We start from the raw sequence: 22,357 nt of genomic DNA on the forward strand, positions 1-22,357 counted from the left end.
ATACATAACACATACATACATAACACATAACATACATACACAGCACATACATACATGATACATAACACATACATACACAGCACATACATACATGATACATAACACATACATACACAGCACATACATACATGATACATAACACATACATACACAGCACATACATACATGATACATAAAACATACATACATAACACATAACACATACATACACAGCACATACATACATGATACATAACACATACATACACAGCACATACATACATGATACATAACACATACATACACAGCACATACATACATGATACATAACACATACATACACAGCACATACATACATGATACATAACACATACATACACAGCACATACATACATGATACATAACACATACATACACAGCACATACATACATGATACATAACACATACATACACAGCACATACATAAATGATACATAACATACATACACAGCACATACATACATAATACATAACACATACATACACAGCACATACATACATGATACATAACACATACATACACAGCACATAGATACATGATACATAACACATGCATACACAGCACATACATACATGATACATAACACATACATACACAGCACATACATACATGATACATAACACATACATACACAGCACATACATACGTGATACATAACACATACATACACAGCACATACATACATGATACATAACACATACATACATAACACATAACATACATACACAGCACATACATACATGATACATAACACATACATACACAGCACATACATACATGATACATAACACATACATACACAGCACATACATACATGATACATAAAACATACATACATAACACATAACATACATACACAGCACATACATACATGATACATAACACATACATACACAGCACATACATACATGATACATAACATACATACACAGCACATACATACATGATACATAACACATACATACACAGCACATACATACATGATACATAACACATACATACACAGCACATACATACATGATACATAACACATACATACACAGCACATACATACATGATACATAACACATACATACACAGCACATACATACATGATACATAACACATACATACACAGCACATACATACATGATACATAACACATACATACACAGCACATACATACATGATACATAACACATACATACACAGCACATACATACATAATACATAACACATACATACACAGCACATACATACATGATACATAACACATACATACACAGCACATAGATCCATGATACATAACACATGCATACACAGCACATACATACATGATACATAACACATACATACACAGCACATACATACATGATACATAACACATACATACACAGCACATACATACGTGATACATAACACATACATACATAACACATAACATACATACACAGCACATACATACATGATACATAACACATACATACACAGCACATACATACATGATACATAACACATACATACACAGCACATACATACATGATACATAACACATACATACACAGCACATACATACATGATACATAACACATACATACACAGCACATACATACATGATACATAAAACATACATACATAACACATAACATACATACACAGCACATACATACATGATACATAACACATACATACACAGCACATACATACATGATACATAACACATACATACACAGCACATACATACATGATACATAACACATACATACACAGCACATACATACATGATATATAACACATAACATACATACACAGCACATACATACATGATACATAACACATACATACAACAGCACATACATACATGATACATAACACATACATACACAGCACATACATACATAACACATACATACACAGCACATACATACATAACACATACATACACAGCACATACATACATAACACATACATACACAGCACATACATACATAACACATACATACACAGCACATACATACATAACACATACATACACAGCACATACATACATAACACATACATACACAGCACATACATACATAACACATACATACACAGCACATACATACATAACACATACATACACAACACATACATACACAGCACATACATACACAACACATACATACACAGCACATACATACATAACACATACATACACAGCACATACATACATAACACATACATACACAGCACATACATACATAACACATACATACACAGCACATACATACATAACACATACATACACAGCATACATACATAACACATACATACACAGCACATACATACATAACACATACATACACAGCACATACATACATAACACATACATACACAGCACATACATACATAACACATACATACACAGCACATACATACATACACAGCACATACATACATAACACATACATACACAGCACATACATACATAACACATACATACACAGCACATACATACATAACACATACATACACAGCACATACATACATAACACATACATACACAGCACATACATACATAACACATACATACACAGCACATACATACATGATACATAACACATACATACACAGCACATACATACATGATACATAACACATACATACATGATACATAACACATACATACACAGCACATACATACATAACACATACATACATACATACATAACATACATACACAGCACATACATACATAACACCTACACATAGCATACAGCTGGTGTTAATGCTATACTGGTATACTGTATATTTATATATGGTCAGTGGCTGAGTCAGTACAGCACCCAGCCCTGACATATGCTATCCTTGTCTTACTCTTGGCTTCTGATGTCTCTTCACAAAGTCTTCTCCTGGCATAACCTCATCTTGTCCTCCAAGATGCGCTATCCTTGTCACATTCTCCAACTGCCACTCCTATCGTCATCATCTGAAAGAATGGGAAAGAATTGGAACCTTTCTGCTCTCACACTATTTATCTATCTATCTATCTATTGCCAGATGCCTTTATCCCATAAAGGGTAGCCACAAACAAACTGCCTCCATGTCACCCTGTCCCCTGCCATTTCACTGCCCTCCCCTCAGCTCACACACCCCTCTCTCATATACCTCTCCACTCCATCCCTCAATCTCATCCTCGGCCTCCCCCTCCCTCTCCCCCCCTCCATCCCATTCACATACTCTCTCCTCATTAGTCTCTCACTCTCCATCCTTTCCATTCTATCCTTCCATCTCATCCTTGGCCTCCCCCTCCTTCTCCCCTCCTCCACCTCACTCACATACACCCACTATTCTCTCACTCTCCATCCTCTCCACATGGCCAAGCCACCTCAGTGTATTTCCCTTAACACTTTTTATCACATCCACATCCACACCACAAAGCTCCTTCACTTCCTCATTTGTCAGTCTGTCTCTCCATGTAACTCCACATACACCTCACTCGTTCCATCCTTCCATCTTATCCTCAGCCTCCCCCTCCTTCTCCACCCCTCCAACTCACTCACATACACTCCTTGTTAGTCTCTCACTCTCCATCCTCTCCACATGGCCAAACCACTTCAATGTACTTCTCCTAACACTTTCTATCACATCCACGCCACAACGCTCCTTCACTGCTCTGACACAACTTTCATAAATAATTCCTTCTTAAGTCACATAAGAAAAAAATGACAATAATTTTACGAACCTCCCTAGCACCTCTTCCTTAGTGATTTATTTTATACACTACACATTAATATCTCTCATCTTCTAAGTCTCTCTTTCCCCTCTGATTTCTTCCCATTTTCTTGAACATATGTCCTCTCACTTTTTTATCTATCTATCTATCTATCTACCTCTATAGCTTATATGCAGACACCTCAATCCTGTAAGGGGTGGGGGTTTGTCTCTGAGTTAGTTGTTTTACAGGGAGGGGCACTAACCCTCCACACGCTTGTTGACACATAGGGAACACGTATGGTTTGGTTATATGGTTACCACCCAGCGCTGTAAATGGTTTCCTGGCTTACAGGAAACCATTAGGCTTGTCACTCAATGTAAAGCCACCTGTAAAGGAAAGAAAAGCAATAAGAAGTGACAGGAAAGATGGGAGAAATAGGAAGAGAGGAGGACAGGCACAGAAAAAGAATGATAAAGGTGAAGGAAGAAGTAGGCAACACTACATCAAGTGGGTGGATGATGGTGAGAAATAGGAAGAGAGGAGGACAGGCACAGAAAAAGAATGATAAAGGCTAAGGAAGAAGTAGGCAGCACTACATCAAGTGAGTGGATGATGGTATAAAATAGGATGAAAGGAGGACAAACACAGAAAAAGAATGATAAAGGCTAAGGAAGAAGTAGGCAGCACTACATCAAGTGAGTGGCTGATGGTGAGAAATAGGAAGAGAGGAGGGCAGACACAGAAAAAGAATGATAAAGGCTAAGGAAGAAGTAGGCAGCACTACATCAAGTGAGTGGATGATGGTGAGAAATAGGAAGACAGAAAGACAGATGCAGAAAAAGAATGATAAAGGCTAAGGAAGAAGTAGGCAGCACTACATCAAGTGAGTGGATGATGGTGAGAAATAGGAAGACAGAAAGACAGACACAGAAAAAGAATGATAAAGGCTAAGGAAGAAGTAGGCAGCACTACATCAAGTGAGTGGATGATGGTGAGAAATAGGAAGAGAGGAGGACAGACACAGAAAAAGAATGATAAAGGCTAAGGAAGAAGTAGGCAGCACTACATCAAGTGAGTGGATGATGGTGAGAAATAGGAAGACAGAAAGACAGACACAGAAAAAGAATGATAAAGGCTAAGGAAGAAGTAGGCAGCACTACATCAAGTGAGTGGATGATGGTGAGAAATAGGAAGAGAGGAGGACAGACAGAAAAAGAATGATAAAGGTGAAGAAGTAGGCAGCACTACATCAAGTGAGTGGATGATTGTGAGAAATAGGAAGAGAGGAGGGCAGACACAGGAAAAGAATGATAAAGGTGAAGGAAGAAGTAGGTAGCACTACATCAAGTGAGTGGATGATGGTGAGAAATAGGAAGAGAGGAGGGCAGACACAGAAAATGAATGATAAAGGTGAAGGAAGAAGTAGGCAGCACTACATCAAGTGAGTGGATATGGTTATTTGCCACCTGTGATTATTATTATACCTTGGTGGTTGGTGAGGGCACTCACCATCCACTCACTTGATGTAGTGCTTTACTCGGATGCCTTCCCTTTTCTCTCTTCCTTCCTCTTATGTCCTGCTTTCCTTCCTCTTCCTTCTGCCTGTGTGTGACTCTACACTGAGTGACAAGCCAAATGGTTTCCTGTACACCAGGAAACCATTTACTACGCTGGGTGGTAACCATATCACCAAATTATGGCGCCTGGTGGTTTAGTGGGTAATTAAGGCGCTCCAATCGGATTGAGCTGGTGAAGGTTTATATCCAAGGGATGGTTGGGGTTTATTGCTCATGTAATGCCACTCAGGGATGAGTGAGGCTGGTCACTCTCATCTTAAATGTCAGGACCAACTGCCTAGCCCCGGGCTCCTACGCTGCTCATGGGGCAACGGACGATTGGATGATGGATGGATACTGTATACAGTATTTATATTAATTTTCTATCAAATCTCCTTGGTTACTAAACATACAGATAGATAAAGAGATGGATAAACAGATGAGTTATATATAAAACACAAAACTTAAAAATGATTTAGTTGATCTTATTTTTACACTAGAATCTCCTTGGTTACTAGCCTCAATAGAGAGATAAAGTACATAGATAGATAGATGTAGATTGACAGACACAGGTGGGTAGGTAGGTAGTTATGGATAGATAGATATAATTAATGGAGAGAGAGAGAGAGGGGTGGGTAGGTAGATAGATAAACAGATAGATATACAGACAGACAGACTTACAAGCCAGAGAGAGAGAGAGAGAGAGAGAGAGGGGTGGGTAGGTAGACAGATAAATAGATATACAGACAGATAGATAGACAGACTTACATGCTGTTGCCAGAATCTCCTTGGTTACTAGTCACATCTCCTTGGTTACTAGTGCTGATAGATGCAATGGCCATACCGTGCCACATTCAGCTGAAACAGATAGATAAATTGATAGACACCTCCATATAGATAGATAAATTGGATGGTGTTACTGTTCAAAGATGGCTTGAAGATAGATAGATAGACAGATAGATAAACAGGATGGTGTTATTGTCCACAGATAGATAGATAGATAGACAGACTGATAGATACATACATAGATGGATAGACAGACAGGCATAGACAGAATGGTGTGACTGTCCAAAGATAGATAGATAGATAGACATAAATAGGTAGGTATAACAGTAAAAAGACTGTCCAAAGATAGATAGATAGATAGATAGATAAACAGGATGGTGTTATTGTCCACAGATAGATAGACAGATAAACAGGATGGTGTTATTGTCCACAGATAGATACGTAGACAGACTGATAGATACATAGATAGATAGACAGACAGGCATAGACAGAATGGTGTGACTCCAAAGATAGATAGATAGATAGACAGACATAAATAGGTAAGTATAATAGTAAAAAGACTGTCCAAAGATAGATAGATAGAGAGGTAGATAGAAAGGTGTCATTGTTAAGATATAGATAGATAGATAAATAGATAGATAGACAGATACCTCCATAATAGATAAATACCTCCAAATAGATAGATACACAGATAGACACATGCAACCACCCCAATAGATAGTGTAACTGTCAGAATCTCCTTGGTTTCTAGTGTTGTCTAATGCAAGCCAGCACCACGCCACATCGAGAGAGACTGACTAGGAGAGCACTTCTTTGTGACTAGGATTATAATGGAGTTTACTAAGCAAGGTGAGAGAGAGAGAGAGAGAGAGAGAGAGAGAGAGAGAGAGAGAGAGAGAGGCAATGTAGGGGTCACAGGTCAGGTCACAGGCCATAAAATCAACACTATAACCCTTAACCAGCACTTCTTTGTGACTAGCATTATACTCAAGGAAGTCAGCTTCAGAGAGGGCATACCTTCAGGTGTGGTGGGGGGGGGGAGAGCACTGCAGGGGTCACAGGTCAGGTCACAGGCCATAAAATCAACCTTGGAGGGATGGAGGAATCCTTGGAGGGTCGGAGGAAACCTTGGAGGGTCGGAGGAAACCTTGGAGGGATGGAGGAAACCTTGGAGGGATGGAGGAAACTTTGGAGGGTCGGAGGAAACCTTGGAGGGTCGGAGGAAACCTTGGAGGGATGGAGGAAACCTTGGAGGGATGGAGGAAACCTTGGAGGGATGCTGGAGACAGTACACGCCTGGAGGGAGGGAAAATGGTGAGTTGGAGGGAAGGCAGACTGATGGTGAGAGAGAAAAAGATAAATTAAGAGAAAGAATAGTTGTACTGCTGCTGGTGAGACAGACAGACAGATAAATAGATAGACAGATAGATATAGATAGACTAAATAGATGGATAGATAGATAAATGTGTGGCTGGTGTGTTGGCTCCAAAGATAGATAGGTAGATAGATAGATGGATAGATAGATAGACTGATAGATAGACAGACAGACAGATAGATGCATGGATAGACAGATAAATACCCTGGATGGATGGGTAGATAGACAGACAGATAGCTAGCTGGATAGATAGATAGACAGATAGATAGATAGTGACCTGATAGATAATGGCTGGCATAAAATGCTAGATAAATAGTTTTACTGTGTGTACTGCTTCTCAATACCATGATGATGATGATGATGATGAACAGAGATAGATGCAAGAGTGGATGGATAGATAGATGGACGGATTAAGAGAGAGAGAGAGAGAGGGAGAGAACTGGGTAGGCTGATGAATGGCTATAGATAGATAGAAAATAGATATAATACACCTGCCAGACAGACAGATGTATTAACAGTTAGACAGACAGATAGATAGACTGACAGACAGACAGCTACACATAACTGGGTAGGCTGATGGATAAATGGCTATAGATAGATAGAAAGATAGATATAGAGTAGTTAGGTATATGGGGGCAGGCTGGCATGATGACTAACAGGCCTTATGAGATAGATAGACAGATAGATAGATAGAAAGACTGATAGATAGATAGACAGACAGATAGATATACTGATAGGCAGATATACACAAAATAGAAATGATAGAAAATGGGAAGGAATTTATCTAGAGGTAACTTAGATACCTAGACTGGTGGCTAGACTGATATAGATAGATAAATAGGCTACCCATCTATCTATCTATCTATATATATGTACAGGGTAATAGTAATAATAATCACTGTCATCATTATTATCCCTACCCACCTAACTATGCATGACTACATCAGGTGAGTGGATGGTAAGTACTGGACAGATAGACGGATACAAAGCTAGATGGAGAGAGAGAGAATCAACATCATTTTTATTTGACAACTGAAAAGTTAATCTATTTATATTTGCATCTATCTATCTATCCCCTACATTTATCACTACATTATGTGAGTGGGTGGTACCTACTTGTCTTGGTGGATATCTGTTTATCTATGAAGTGCATCTGTCTGTCTGTCTATCTTAAGATGACCAGATTTATTGGAGATAAAAGCGGGATGCGCACGCGTGTGTGTGTGTGTGTGTGTGTATAGATAGATAGATAGATAGATACATATTGACTAATGTGACAATGACTGCTGCTGCGCTACACCTCAACGTGAGGCTGCTAATCCAACACTAACGTCTCCTATCAACTCCCAACACACCGTACGGTACAGTGAATGGCTCCACCAAAGTTACCAGATGGTGAGCATTACAGTTTTATATTAATAATTCGGTATTTCATTTGGTTTGGATTATGCATAATTTATCTAATTCATCTTCATTTCATAAAAGAAGGTCATGTTATATCTAATGCAGGAGTAAGTTTATAAAAGCAGGACATTTAAGATAATTTGGTAAAAAAGCAGGACATTCTAGTGACAGTTATAAAAGTGGGACTGTCCTGCCTAAAAGTGGGACTGTGGTCACCTTAATCTATCTATCTGTCTGTCTGTCACACTACACATACATACATCTACCTATCTATCCAACAAATCTATCACTACATCAAAAGAGCGGATGGTATCTACTTGAGATAGATAGACAGAGATCAAATTTTATCAAGAAATAATAGCAAAAGTTTATTTATTTACCTATCTAACATAACTATCTATCAATCCAGTAAGTCAATCACTACATCAGGTGAGTGGATGGTACCTATAAGATAGATAAACAGAGCTAGACAGACAGATAAAGAGAGAATCAATATGAATCATGTTTTGATCAGTTTCTGCTTCTATATCAATCCAATGAATCTACTGTTACATCAGGTGAGTGGATGGTGCCTACTTGTCATGGCGGTGTCCTTTGCAATCATAATCCCCATCAACAACGGTCTTCATTGGCTGGGGGGGAGGGGGGGAAATGACTGGTCAGATGTGTCTATTTCTGATCCGTGATAGATTAAAGGTGTGGCCTGGCGGGAGGCTGTCTGTAAGGAAAACAACAGATAATAATAATAATAATAATAATAATAATAATGATGATGGGTGTAATTATAACATATAGTCATTATTATATATATATATTACTCATAACAGTTATAGCAATGGTAATATAATAATAATCATCATCATCATCATCCACACCTCCTTTCCCACCCTAGGGCAGGATGAGGAGTAGCAATGTCCAGACAGCCCAAGTTTGATGAATCCAATGGGCCATGCTTCCATTCACTCATCATTCAAGCCCCTGGAATCCTGGCTCTATCTGATATGCCTAAAACTTTCACCACATTCTGTAGCTTCACATAAATGTATCCGATGAGTCAATAATAATAATAATAATAATAATAATAATAATAATAATAATAATAATAGTAGTAGTAGCAGTAGTAATAATAGCAGTAGTAGTTGTTGTAGTGGTAGTAGTAGTAATAATATATATATATATATATATATATATATATATATATATATAGTATATCTATTACCAGATGCCTTAATCCCATAATGGGCAGCCACAAACAAATCACCTCCATGCCGCCCTGTCTCCTGCCATTTCACTGCCTTCCCTCCAACTCACACAACTCCCTCTCTCAAATACCTCTCCTCCATCCCTCCATCTCATCCTTGGCCTCCCCCTCCCTCCACCTCACATACACTCTCCTCATCAGTCTTTTGCTGCCAGTCTTCTCCACATGTCCAAACCACCACAGTGTATTTATCCAAACACATTCTATCACATCCACAACCACACACAACACTCTTTCACTTCCTCATTTGCCAGTATGTCTCTCCATGTAACTCCACATCCACCTCACTCACATACACTCTCCTCGTCAGTCTTTCACTCTCCATCCTCTCCACACTCCTTCATTCCCTCATGGCAGGCTGTCTCTCCACCTAACTCCACAGGACCCTGGCAAACAACTCATTGGCCAGAGAGAGAGAGAGAGAGAGAAAGAAACACAAGTTATATTGACAGATAGACAGAGGGTAACAGACAGGTAGCCAGATAGATAGATAGATAAATAGATAGATAGACGAAAACAATCCTTCATCATGAGTACACATAGGAAAACAGAATGACAGATAGATACTCAAGCAGCCAGATAGACAGATACAGATAGATAGACAAGTAGACTGATAGACATATGTACTCGACAGACAGACAGATAGATAGATAGACAAGCAGCCAGATAGATAGATATAGACAGATAGACAAGTAGACCCAATGATAGATACATTACCAGACAGACAGACAGACAAGCAGCCAGATAGATAGATAGACAGATAGACAAGTAGACCCAATGATAGATACATTACCAGACAGACAGACAGACAGACAGATAGATAGATAGACAAGCAGCCAGATAGATAGATATAGACAGATAGACAAGTAGACACAATGATAGATACATAACCAGACAGACAGACAGATAGACACCCAAATGGCTATACAAGCAGCCAGATAGATAGATATAGACAGACAGACAATGATAGATACATTACCAGACAGACAGACAGATAGACAAGCAGCCAGATAGATAGATATAGACAGATAGACAATGATAGATACATAAGCTGACAGCCAGATAGATAGCCTGACAGAGACCCGGATAGATAGATAGCCACCCTGATAGATAAACAGATAGATAACCACCCTGATAGATAAACAGAAAGATAGCCACCCTGATAGATAAACAGATAGATAACCACCCTGATAGATAAACAGATAGATAACCACCCTGATAGATAAACAGATAGATAACCCTCCTGATAGATAAACAGATAGATAACCACCCTGATAGATAAACAGATAGATATACTCACAGAAGCCTGGCCCTTGCAATGCCTCTCCCACATAAGAATGATAGACAGAGCAAGATAGATAGATGACCCGCCAGATAGACAGACATGCCAAAACATTACCAGACAGACAGACAGATAGACAAGCAGCCAGATAGATAAACAGACCAAGATAGGCTGATAGATACATAACCAGACAGCCAGACACCCTGATACATAGATAAACAGATAGATAGAGTCACAGCAGCCTGATCCTTGCAATGACCCTCCTACACAATGAGAATGATAGATAGATAGACACCTGGATAGATACACAACCACCCTGACAGATAGATAAACAAATAGATATAGTCACAGTAGCCTGATCCCTGCACTGACCCTCCTACATAATTAGACAATGATAGATAGACACCTGGATAGATACACAACCAGCCAGATAGATAGATAAACAGATAGATATAGTCACAGTAGCCTGATCCTTGCAATGACTCTCCTACATAATGAGAATGATAGATAGATAGATAGATAGATGACCTGCCAGATAGACAGACATGGCCCTTGTAATAGATTGAGCCAGATAGATAAACAGACCAAGATAGGCTGATAGATACATTACCAGACAGCCAGACACCCTGACTGATAGATAAACAGATAGATATAGTCACAGTAGCCTGATCCCTGCAATGGCTTTCCTACATAATTAGACAATGATAGATGGACACCCAGATAGATACACAACCAGCCAGATAGATAAACAGATAGATATATTCACAGTAGCCTGATCCCTGCACAGCAGCTGCAGTGCTGCCCTTGGTGTGGCAGTTGCATCAGCCGGTCTGCCTGGGATGGACACAGCAGCTGGCAACGCACTTCCTTCACCCTTCACACACGCCAGGCGCCTCTGTCCACTCCCACCCACCACCTGATGAAGTGATGCGTTAGTGCCTCTGACAATAACACCCTCTACAAGTAATATGCAGCGTGAGAGACTGACAGGGAGAGTGTATGTGAGTGAGGTGGAGGGGGGGAGGGGGAGGGGGAGGCTGAGGATGAGATGGAGTGGAGAGGTATATGAGAGAGGGGGGTGTGAGTTGGGAGCAGGGCAGTGAAATGGCGGGGGACAGGGCGACGTGGAGGCGATTTGTTTGTGGCCACCCCATACGGGATTGAGGCGTCTGGCAGTAGGTAGATAGATAGATAGACAAGTAATATTTGACTTAATTAAGGCTTTGGTGTGTCAAGGCAGCAAATAAAGTGGATTGCTATGTAATACAGAACTTAGTATGATAATGAAAGAGTACAGAAACAAACATAGATAGATAGATTCTTTTGTTTCTCAAAAGCGCCAGTTCTTCCTTTGGTAATTCACTAGCGCTCGACACCCATACATTATTTTTACAATTACAAGAATTGTGACATTTCTTGTATATAATACAAACTACATCATATATACATGAAAGTGGCAATAATTAAACCCTATAATCATCCGTCATAGTACCTCTCTCCAGGTCACAGCATTTTGAAAAAAGAAAGGCTTTCAGCTGTCTCTTAAAGGATTCAACAGTAGAGAGTTGTCTTATGGACAATGGCAATCTGTTATATAATCTAGGGGCTCTATATGCAACAGACCAATCCTACAAAGATGACTGGTGAATGGCTGTATACACAAAAGACCAATCCTACAAAGATGACTGGTGAATGGCTGTATACACAAAAGACCAATCCTACAAAGATGACTGGTGAATGGCTGTATACACAAAAGACCAATCCTACAAAGATGACTGGTGAATGGCTGTATACACAAAAGACCAATCCTACAAAGATGACTGGTGAATGGCTGTATACACAAAAGACCAATCCTACAAAGATGACTGGTGAATGGCTGCATACACAAAAGACCAATCCTACAAAGATGACTGGTGAATGGCTGTATACACAAAAGACCAATCCTACAAAGATGACTGGTGAATGGCTGTATACACAAAAGACCAATCCTACAAAGATGACTGGTGAATGGCTGTATACACAAAAGACCGATCCTACAAAGATGACTGGTGAATGGCTCCTGGCTCATCAAGACGCAAGGAATCATCTTCACTGCGTAACATCACACACAGGCGTGTCGATGGGAGTTTTAACATTTCAGCAAGATACTTGGGTTCACCAAACTTAAGAACCTTGAATGTAATAAGACACAGTTTAAATTCAATTCCAGCCTTTACTGGTAACCAATGCAACTCAATCAGAAACGGGGTAGTTGAGGTTCTCGGGGGGAGACCAAAGATAAGCCGTGCCGCCCTGTTCAACACAGACTGAACTTTTGTTAGTATATTATTTGGAAGACCAACCCACAGTGAATTACAATAATCAACACCAGACAAGACCACTGCATGGACCAATGTTAAGAGGCACCGTCTATTCAGGAATCTTCTCACAGAGTACAGATTTCTGATATGCAAGTTACACCCTCTTACAACCTGATTAATATGTTCTTTGTATTTTAAATTTGAATTATAATAAACACCCAGATTTTGAACAGAACTGACTGGATGCAGCTGTGACACGCCAGTGTTCAAATTAAAGAATGATAAGTTGATAGACACCCAGATAGATACACCACCACCCTGATAGATAAACAGATAGATAGTCACAGAAGCCTGATCCCTGCAAAGGCCCTCCTACATAATAAGAGAATGATAGATAAATAGACAGCCAGATAGATACACAACCACCCTGATAGATAAACAGATAGATATACAGTACTCAGCAGCCTGATCCTTGCAATGGCTCTCCTACATAATACAAAAATGATAAATAGATAGATAATGATAGATAGATAGATAGACAGACAGATAGACAGCCAGCCAGATAGATACACAACCACCCTGACAGATAGATAAACAGATAGATATAGTCACAGTAGCCTGATCCCTGCAATGACTCCCCTACATAATTAGAGAATGATAGATAGACAGCCAGCCTGACAGATACACAACCAGCCTGACAGATAGATAAACAGATAGATAGAGTCACAGTAGCCTGATCCCTGCAATGACTCTCCTACTTAATGAGAATTTTTTTCTTTTTTTTATGCAAGGAAGAAGGAACCAAAGGCCATGAGCCCACAGTAACAGTTCCCTCTAAGAGAAAAACAAAATACAAAAGAGAGCCAAATTCAAGATCCGATCATTTTGAGATGCCTGAACACACTGCGTTTGAAAGACTGGAGATCATAGGCAGTAGAAAATACAGACGGAGGAAGACAGTTCCAGAGTTGACCTGTTGCATAAATGAAGGACTGGGAGTAACGGTTAACTCTTGCATTAGAGAGTTGGACAGAAAAGGGATGAGAGTTTGCTGCCAGATGGGTGCTACGCGCCCGTCGTAGAGGTGGAGGAATGCAAGCAGACAGTTCAGAGGAGCAGTGACCATTAAAGTAGCGATAGAAAAGAGATAAAGACGCAACAGTGCGGCGAAGAGACAGAGGTTGAAGGGAGTCAGTAAGAGGAGGAGAGTTAATGAGACGAAAAGCCTTTGACTCCACCCTATTGAGAAGAGCTGTATGTGGGGAGCCTCCCCACACATGAGAGTTGTACTCCACACAGGGGCAGATAAAACCCCTTTATAGAGTCAACAATTGTGCAGGGGTAAGGAAAGAGTGGAGTTGGGGGAGGCGGTGGCTCAATCGGTAGAGAGGTGGCCTGCAGTCCTAACAGACCCAGGTTTGAATCCCGGCTGGGGCAGGGAACAGTTTAAGGATTTGAATTTCATTAAATCAGGCTTTACTGATCTACCAGAAGACCCGCCGACATGTCGTAAAAATACCCCCGCTAATACCAATACACCAGTCCTGTATGAGACAGCCCTAGCATGTATTCAGTATGGACGGTGGGTGTTAGTGCCATAAAAATACCCCCACTAATACCAATACACCAGTCCTGTATGAGACAGCCCTAGCATGAATTCAGTATGGACGGTGGGTGTTAGTGCCATAAAAATACCCCCGCTAATACCAATACACCATTCCTGTATGAGACAGCCCCAGCATGTATTCAATATGGACAGTGGGTGTTAGTGCCATAAAAATACCCCCGCTAATACCAATACACCAGTCCTGTATGAGACAGCCCTAGCATGTATTCAATATGGACGGTGGGTGTTAGTGCCATAAAAATACCCCCGCTAATACCACTACACCAGTCCTGTATGAGACAGCCCTAGCATGTATTCAATATGGACGGTGGGTGTTAGTGCCATAAAAATACCCCCGCTAATACCAATACACCAGTCCTGTATGAGACAGCCCTAGCATGTATTCAGTATGGACGGTGGGTGTTAGTGCCATAAAAATACCCCTGCTAATACCAGTACACCAGTCCTGTATGAGACAGCCCCAGCATGTATTCAATACGGATGGTGGGTGTTAGCGCCGAAGTGGTGACATGTAGAGGTGTATGGTATGCAGGAGGACTGCTGGGCCTTGGCAGCAGGCTGTGAAGCCTATGCCCAGAGTTGGACACATAAAAAAAAAATAAATAAAAAATAAAAGGCTGAATATTATTAAACATTAGTGGTATAGCTGTGGCAGATTTTGTATAATGACACAGATAGATGGATGGCCAGCCAGATAGATACACAGCCACCATGATAGATAAACAGATAGATGGATGGCCAGCCAGATAGATACACAGCCACCATGATAGATAAACAGATAGATGGATGGCCAGCCAGATAGATGCACAGCCACCATGATAGATAAACAGATAGATGGATGGCCAGCCAGATAGATACACAGCCACCATGATAGATAAACAGATAGATGGATGGCCAGCCAGATAGATACACAGCCACCATGATAGATAAACAGATAGATGGATGGCCAGCCAGATAGATACACAGCCACCATGATAGATAAAGATAGATGGATGGCCAGCCAGATAGATGCACAGCCACCATGATAGATAAACAGATAGATGGATGGCCAGCCAGATAGATACACAGCCACCATGATAGATAAACAGATAGATGGATGGCCAGCCAGATAGATGCACAGCCACCATGATAGATAAACAGATAGATATAGTCACAGAAGCCTGATCCTTGCAATGGCCCTCCTACATAATTAGACAATGATAGATAGATAGATAGATAGACACCCGGATAGATACACAACCAGCCAGATAGATAGATAAACAGATAGATAGTCACAGCAGCCTGATCCTTGGTGTGGCCATTGCATGGGCTGGCCTCCCTGTTGCAAGTGTGTCCATGTTGCTGCATTGGCACGCTGCAATGAGAAAACGTACATGAAGGCATATGTACACATGGAGGTGCACATGAACAGACAGACAGAGATACACACACATATAAGCACATACATACATATATACACACAATCCTCCTCTCCCTGTTGCAAGTGTGTCCATGTTGCTGCATTGGCACGCTGCAATGAGAAAACGTACATGAAGGCATATGTACACATGGAGGTGCACATAAATAGAAAGAGGTACATAAAGGGGTACACATGGAGACAAACATGTACACCAAGAGAGAGAGGTACGGTACACACAGCTACAAATATACGCACATACTGTCTTGCTCTCTGTGTATGAAGTATTACCACACTGCAACAAGAAAACATACACGAAGACTGACGTACATAAAGAATGTACATGGTAACAGAGGTACACACAGACACAGAGACAGAGCTGCACACACATACATACACACATACACATCAGGAAGGTACACATGGAGATGTACGTATGTCACAGCAATATGCAGTATATGTACAAAAGATACACACACATACACACAGACAGATATGCACACACATACATACATAGATGCACACAGAGATGCGTACACAAGATGTAACATACACAGCAAAATGTATAATATGTACAACAGATATACACACATGCATACAGACAGAGGTACACACAGAGACATTGGTACACACACAGACAGGTACACACACAAGCAGCCAGACAGGACAGATGCCAGATGGTGCTCCGGCATCAACAATGGGCAAATCACCAGCTGGCTAAGTGTATTATTTGCAGTATTGGTCAAGTGATGGAAAGTGTTAGTAAAAATACACTGAGGTGGTTTGGCCATGTGGAGAGGATGGAGAGTGAGAGACTGGCGAGGAAAGTGTACGTGGGGGGAGGGGGGAGAGGGAGGGGGAGGCCGAGGATGAGATGGAGGGATGGAGTGGAGAGGTATATGAGGGGGGTGTGAGCTGGGAACAGGGCAGTGAAATGGCAGGGGGCAGGGTGACATGGAGGCGATTTGATTGTGGCCACCCCTTGTGGGATTGGGGTGTCTGCCACTAGACAGATAGATAGACTGGTCAAGCTGTTGTTGTTGTTTTTCTTGGAAGGAACAGTTTGTGGGCTCCTGGCCTTTGGTTCCTTCTTCCTAGCATTAAAAAAAAAAAAAGCTCCTGTCCCTATTGCTGCAATGAGTGAATAAGGCAAAACAGGCTCAATAAACTGGTGTGTTTTATGTAGCAGAAGCAGCCAGAAAAAGATAAATAAGTGACAAACATGCAACGGGTGACAGCAGCAACAAGCAGCTGGCTGACTAGCGTTATATTAAAACAACTAGACAAAATTCAGAACAAAGCTGTTAGAATCATTAACAACCCTGCCATTACATATAAACTACCTCCCCTGCAAGTGAGAAGGAATGTTGCCTCCCTTGCATTATTTTACAGATACTTTTATGGCAAATGCTCAGACAAAGTTGCGTCCATGGTTCCACCTCTCCATGCCTTCCCTCGTGCTACACAGGCATCTGGCAGCGCCCATGACTGGAATGTCACTCAACCATATTGGACAACTTCTGCCTATCAGAATTCTTTCATTCCCCGAACTGCATCTCTCTGGAACTCGCTTCCCCAGAGTTGTTTTCCTCCAAACTTCAACCCACAATTGTTCAAGTCCAACTGATACAGATTTTCTGTGCATGGAGGACACCAGAAATATTATGGATGGATTATTTTTTTTATTCATTTGTTTTTCCTTGCGTTCTGTTATAAAAAAAAATAAAAAAAATGATTATAAGACTGCAACGCTGGCATTCTCAGACAAACTAGGAAAGAGAGAGAACTATTGTGACTTGGTGGATGTGGAATATTTACAAGGTTAGCAGAAAGAGTCAGGAAGTTAATGGATGAATTCTTAGAGATTAAAAGGGAATTACAATACGAGGCAAAAAAAAAAAAACAAAAAAAAAAAAAAAAAAAAGAGGAATGAGGTACTGACAATAGAGGTGAAAAAAAAAAAATATTGAAAATAATGTCAGCAGACGTGACTTGAAAAACAAAATGAGAGAAATGAGTGTTCTGTCTATCTATCTATTGCCAGACACCTTAATCCCATAAAGGATGGCCACAAACAAATCACCTCCATGTCGCCCTGTCCCCTGTCATTTCACTGCCCTGCTCCCAGCTCACACCCCCCTCTCTCATATTCCTCTTCACTCCATCCCTTCATCTCACCCTTGGCCTCCCCCTCCCTCTCCCCCTCCATCTCATCCTTGACCTTCCCCTCCCTCTCCCCCTCCATCTCATCCTTGGCCTCCCCCTCCCTCTCCCCCTCCACCTCACTCGCATACACTCCTTTATTTATAATTTTCATGATAACGCTCATTTCAGTTATATCTAATTCTTTTATTCTTTATTTTCTTCCTCTGTCTTGTGTACTGTTATTATTGAATTGTTCATATCAACTGCCTCCCTCCATCTGGCCTGTCACTCAGTGTAGAGTCACCCGTAAACTGAAGGATGAGGAAAGAATGAGGGAAAGAAAGACAGAGAAGGAAGGAAGGAAAGAAGGAAGGAAGAAAGGAAAGGGTAGGCAACTGAGAGCAGCACTACATCGAGTGAGTGGATGGTGAGTGCCCCCACAATGCAGAAAAATGCCATGTATTAAAATCTGGCAAGAGTGTCAGGAGGCCTGCCTGGCACTACAAAGTAGGGACAAAGTATCTGACAAGAAGAATGATTTTTTCATTCATTCATTCATCACTGAACTCAATGTTTCCCCATAAACAGCGTAGGGGCCCGGGGCTAGGCAAGCTGGTCCTGACATTTACAATGAGTGACCAGCCTCACTCATCCCTGAGTGGCATTACATGAGCAGTAAACCCCAACCACCCCTTGGATATAAACCTTCACTGACTCAATCCGAGTGGAGTGCCTGAATTACCCACTAAACCACCAGGTGCTACAATTTGGTGTTATGGTTACCACCCAGTGTAGTAAATGGTTTCCTGGTGAACAGGAAACCATTTGGCTTGTCACTCAGAATAGAGTCACCTGTAGACAGAAGGAATAGGAAAGATTGAAAGAAAGAAAGACAGAAAAGGAAGGGACGAAAGAAAGGAAAGGGCAGTCAACTGAGAGCAGCACTACACTGAGTGAGTGGATGGCGAGTGCCCCCACCTACCATCAGACTATCACCAGAGGACCATATAAATGAAAAAGTAAGGAACATGTATAACCTGTTAGCGAATATGTGAGTTGCCTTTACCTACATCAAGGAGGAAATAGTAAAGAAGATAATTACATCACTCATACTGCCAGCACTTGAATATACACCACCATCATCTACTCACTTGATGTAGTGCTGCCTACTTCTTCCTTAGCCTTTATCATTCTTTTTCTGTGCCTGTCCTCCTCTCTTCCTATTTCTCCCATCTTTCCTGTCACTTCTTATTGCTTTTCTTTCCTTTACAGGTGGCTTTACATTGAGTGAAAAGCCATTGGGTTTCCTGTAAGCCAAGAAACCATTTACAACGCTGGGTGGTAACCATATAACCATACCATACGTGTTCCCTACGTGTCAGCAAGTGGTTGGTGGAGGGTTAGTGTCCCTCCCCGTAAAATGAATAACTCAAAGTCAAATGGCCACCCCTTATGGGATTATGGCGTCTGGCAATAGGTATAGTTTTTTTTTTTTTTTTTTTTTTTTTTTTTAATGTGTCCGACTCTGGGCATAGGCTTCACAGCCTGCTATCAAGGTCCAGCAGTCCTCCTACATACCATACACCTCTACATGTCACCACTTCGGCGCTAACACCCACCGTCCATACTGAATACATGCTAGGGCTGTCTCATACAGGACTGGTGTACTGGTATTAGCGGAGGTATTTTTACGATATGTTAGCGGGTCTTCTGGTAGATCAGTAAAGCCTGAGTTAATGAAATTCAAATCCTTAAACTGTTCCCTGCCCCAGTCGGGATTCGAACCAGGGTCCCTCAGGACTGCAGGCCACCTCTCTACCGATTGAGCCACCGCCTCCCCCAGGACCTCACACTTAGGAAAGCATGTTGAGAAGATTAAGAAGGTACAAAAAGCAGCTACAAGATGGGTACCAAGCCTGAGAGATCTTAGCTACAAAGAAAGACTTGATACGCTACAGTTACCAACATCAGAAGAGAGAGGAAGAAGAGGCCATGTGATCATGACATATAAATGTACCAAAGGGAAAGAAAACTTTGACATTAATGAATATCTATCTATCTATTGCCAGACGCCTTAATCCTGTAAGGGGTGGCCACAAAAAAATCACCTCCGTGTCGCCCTGTCCCCCGCCATTTCACCACCCTGCTCCCAGTTCACACCCCCCTCTCTCATATACCTCTCCACACCATCCCTCCATCTCATCCTTGGCCTCCCCCTCCCTTCCCCCTCTACACCTCACTCACATACACTCTCCGTGTCAGTCTCTCACTCTCCATCGTCTCCACATGGCCAAACTTAATGGCTATAAGGTACCTAATGAATATATGGCACCTACACAACCACCTTCAAGAGGACACAGCAAGAAATTATATAAGAAAATATTAAAGAAAGAGGTGAGATAATCCAGCTTTGCAGACAGGGCAACAGATCAGTGGAATATATTACCAGAATAAAGTCATGTGTGTCATATAATAAAAACAGGATAAAAATATGATATGATACAATAGTGTAAAGAGACACAACACAATAAGCTTGACTCCATCCTGTCCAAGTACAATTAGGGAAGAACACACACACACACACACACACACACACACACACACACACACACACACACACACACACACACTACACTGAACTCTTCTCTCACCCTCACTCCCTTCCTTCTCTTCCATCCTTCCCCTTTTCTTTCAATGTCCTCTCCTTCCTTCTCCCTCTCTCCCTTCCTTCCTTCCCCTTTTGCTTCAATATTCCCTTCTTTCCTCTCTCTCTACCCATCCACCTTTGCCTATCCCCCCCTCTCCATCTATCTAGCCATCCTGCTATATTCTCTCTCTCTCTCTCTCTGTCAGCAAGGCAGAAACCAGCATATTAATAGCACTTAACATGGATGTGGATGTGATAGGAAGCGTTATGAGGAATACACTGAGGTGGTTTGGCCATGTGGAGAGGATGGAGGGTGAAAGACTGACGAAGAGAGTGTATATGAGTGAGGTGGAGGGGGAAAGAGGGAGGGGGAGGCCGAGGATGAGATGGAGGGATGGGGTGGAGAGGTATATGAGAGAGGGGGGTGTGAGTTGGGAGCAGGGCAGTGAAATGGCGGGGGACAGGGCGACTTGGAGGCGATTTGTTTGTGGCCACCCCAAACGGGATTGAGGCGTCTGGCAATAGATAGATAGATAGAACATACAAACTTTCTCTTTGCTTGTCTTTCTATCTATCTATCCAACTTCATCTATCCCTCCTCTCTCTCTCTCTCCCTCTGTCACTATCTGTCTATTTGTCTATCTACTCACCTCATTCCACAGGGTTGGCAGAGAGGCAGTGGAATGCATGTGTGGATTTTTGAAGTGGAGTAGTTGTGAAGAAGTGGTGTGTGTGGTGGTGGTGGTGGTGGTTGGAGTGGAGGAGGACTGCACCACACCTTGCTGTAAAAATAAATAGTACTTAGACATATGCTAAAGGATAGGCTCATGTTCTCACCATCCACTCATTTGATGTAGTGGAACCCTTAAGTAATTGCAC

This window comes from Coenobita brevimanus, chromosome 66, assembly GCF_032717465.1.
Source record: "Coenobita brevimanus isolate Jiangsu-jjx chromosome 66, ASM3271746v2, whole genome shotgun sequence".
Lineage (NCBI taxonomy): Eukaryota > Metazoa > Arthropoda > Malacostraca > Decapoda > Coenobitidae > Coenobita > Coenobita brevimanus.